The sequence below is a fragment of the Arachis ipaensis genome, chromosome B6 (assembly GCF_059453495.1).
Source record: "Arachis ipaensis isolate K30076 ecotype BB chromosome B6, ASM5945349v1, whole genome shotgun sequence".
Classification (NCBI taxonomy): Eukaryota; Viridiplantae; Streptophyta; class Magnoliopsida; order Fabales; family Fabaceae; genus Arachis; species Arachis ipaensis.
The window spans coordinates 55,685,140-55,688,510 of record NC_142441.1 but is presented as its reverse complement, the minus strand read 5'-3'; the positions used below and the strand labels follow the sequence as shown (position 1 = coordinate 55,688,510).

The window sequence follows — 3,371 nt, the reverse complement described above, 5'->3', positions numbered from 1 at the left end:
TTGAACGATCGGTCTGCCAGTTGTAGGGCCATTTTTGTTAGTTTAGCCTCCTCAATTTTCATCTTTCTCATCATAGCTACTGACATCAAATTGATGCTGGCCCCTAAGTCACAAAGAGCCTTCTCCACTGTGATTTCTCCTATAATACAAGGGATCTGAAAACTCCCAGGATCCTTCAGTTTCTGCGGTAATTTATGTTGAATGATAGCACTACACTCTTCGGTTAGTATCACAGTCTCATTGTTCTTCCAGCTTCTCTTCTTAGTCATTAGCTCCTTCAAAAACTTGGCATAGAGTGGCATTTGTTCTATGGCTTCAGCAAAGGGTATGTTGATTTGTAGCTTCTTGAAGATTTCAAAAAATATCAAGAACTGGTTGTCATCTTCTCTTTTCTTCAATAGCTAGGGATATGGAGCTCTTGAGATGTTCAGTTGTGGTATCCCTTTTTCTTTCTGTAGACTTGGCGTGGGAGGTTGAACTCCATCTTGCTCTTCTCCCTTTTTATTTGAGCCTTCTTCTTGTGGTTTTTGGGGACGTTCCTTCAGTTCCTTCCCACTCCTAAGTATGATAGCTTGACACTCCTCCCTTTTGCTTGAATGGTCATCATAGCAAAAGTTGTGGTTAGGAAGCTGCTTAAACAGATAGCTGATTTGTGTCTCCAGTTTCTTGATGGCAGCATTTTAATTCTGCATGTTTGACTGCACTTCCTCTCTGAATGCTTTACTATTTCGAATATCTTTGCATACTCCTTCAATTAAGGTTTCGATCTTAGAAAGCTTGTCATCAATTGATGGGTGATTCAGAGCAGATATGCTATTTTGGTTTTGATAGGTGTGTGGAGAAGTGTTGTCGTTGGAGTTGTAACGTCTCTGGTCTTGGTTTTGATCTTGCTCACTTCCCCACCCAAAGTTTGGGTGGTTTCTCCATCCAGGGTTGTAGGTCTTGGAGTATGGATCATAGTTTTTCCTTGATGAATTCCCAATGTAGTTAGCTTGCTCCTGACTCCCCTCTGCTTCTTCATTCACTCCTTCTTGGGTTGTTGATGAAGTGGAGATTGCTGCTACTTGGTTCATCTCCATCTTCTTGGTGAGGTTAGCCAGCTACTGGGTAATGAGCTTGTTTTGGGCCAACAGAGCATCTACATTGTTTAGCTCCATTACTCCTCTTGTGTTCCCTCTTTCGGAAGCATAGAAGTAGTCTTTCTCTGCTACTGTTTCAATAACATCTATGACTTCCTCAATAGTCTTCTTCTTGTTCAAAGATCCTCCGGATGAATGGTCTACGGCCTTCTTTGACTCATAAGAGAGTCCTTCATAGAAAATGTGCAGCTGCACCCATTCGTTGAACATGTCAGGTGGACACCTCCTTGTTAAGTCCTTGAACCTCTCCCATGCTTCATATAGAGTCTCACCATCTTGTTGCTTGAAAGTTTGGACCTCAGCTCTCAGCCTATTGATTCATTGAGGAGGGTAAAATCTTACTAAAAATTTGTTTACCACGTCTTCCCAAGTTGTCAAGCTTTCCCTTGGGAAGGATTCTAGCCACTTGGCTGCTTTATTCCTAAGTGAGAATGGAAATAGGATCAGTCTATAGGCGTCAGGGTGAACACCATTAGACTTCACTGTGTCACATATTCTCAGAAAGGTGGTCAAATGTTGATTGGGGTCTTCTTGAACACCTCCTCCAAACGAACAGTTGTTCTGAACAAGGGTGATGAGCTGTGGTTTAAGTTTAAAGTTGTTGGCATGGATTGTTGGCTTTTGGATACTACTTCCACAATTGCCTAGGTTTGGATTGATGTAAGAGCCCAAAACTCTTCTATCCTCCCCAGCATGATTTGCTCTACCTCCTCCCCCATGGTTGTGATCCTCTTCTTCATGATGGTTTTCCATGTTGTCTTCCATGTTTGTTTCAAAGAATACCTCTTCTTCCTCAGCACCAACCACTTTCTTTCCTCTTGCCTCCCTTCTTAATCTAAGGAAGGTCCTCTCAGGTTCAGAATCGAAGGAAGTTGAAGCCCCGCTTCTTCTCTCTGTCATACAACCATCAAGTGCAAGCAAGAAAAGATAGGTGCAGAAAGTATTTGTGTCAGAATTACTGTTAGTTGTGGGTGATGCAATATATCAAACAGTTAGTGGGTTAGCAAACAGAATTGAAAATAACAAAGAAAAACAAAAAAGTAGAGGGGGAAGGGAAGAAGTTTAACTAAAACAAAAAGTAAATCACTCAAACAGAAAATGAAATTCACAAAATAAAAATGCTCAATCTAGTGATCTTCCAATTTAATCATTGTTGATGCACAATCAATCCCCGGCAACGGCGCTATAAACTTGATGCGGGGAAAACTTGTCTCTCAACAAATCTCCCTTCGGCAAGTGTACCGAATTCGTCGTCAAGTAAAAACTCACAATAGAGTGAGGTCGAATCTCACAGGTATTGATTGATCAAGAAACTTTAATTAGAAGAATGTTCTAGTTGAGCGAATCCAGAATTTGGGTTGAAAGTTGCAGAAAATAAAATGGCGAGAATGTAAATAATAGAAAAGTAAATACTAGAATTAAAGGACTGGAAGTAAATGACTGAAAATAAATTGCAGAATTGTAAATGGGAATGAGGGATTTGCTCATAAAAGTAAATGGCAGAAATTAAAGAGAATGGGTAAGATCAGAGATGGGGAGTTCATTGGGCTTAGGAGATGTTGCAATTCTCCGGATCAAGTTCATTTTCATCTCTTCCTTAATCAATGCATTCATTGATCTCCTTGGCAATCTTAAGTGATTGAATTACAATTTCTTGCAATTCAATCTCTCAAATCTTGATCAATAGCCAATTCCTTGGTCAATTGCTCATGAGAAGAGATGAAGTATGGTCACTGATTATACCACATGCATTTCCCAAATCAAGTATTGAGAGGGTTATAGTCACATACCCATCCAAACCCAATTTGGTCCAGCATGAGAAAGCATTTCTAGCTTGATCTCTTCATTCCTCTTTCAAGGTTCAAAAGAGATCCAAGTTTGAATAGCTTCTCTTCCAAGATAACTACTCAATGGGATGAAGATCGAAAGCTTTCAAGTAAAATAAAGAGAAAAGATAGAAGAAGAATAATGAAAATTAGTATTGATCCATCAAATTACAACAGAGCTCCCTAACCCAATGAAAGGGGTTTAGTTGTTCATAGCTCTTGAAAATGAAAACAAAGATGGAGAATACATCATAAAACTAGAAAATGCAGAGAAGATAAAATACAGAGAGTAGTTCTCTTTTTCCAGCCTCCAGTACCCTTTTAACAATTCAAAGCTACTCCTATATATACTACTCTTCTCAGCTTCTAGTTTGCTCTTAAAGTCTTGGGCCTTTGGATCTTGAGT

At 39.6% G+C, this 3,371-nt stretch overlaps 1 non-coding gene across 1 annotated transcript; it reads left to right on the top strand.

Annotated features, from left to right (window-relative positions):
- Positions 1 to 1,347: 1,347 nt before the first annotated feature.
- Positions 1,348 to 1,451, top strand: LOC148555657 (small nucleolar RNA R71). Its single transcript, XR_015886433.1, has one exon. It is a non-coding gene; the product is annotated as a small nucleolar RNA R71 (small nucleolar RNA).
- Positions 1,452 to 3,371: the final 1,920 nt, after the last annotated feature.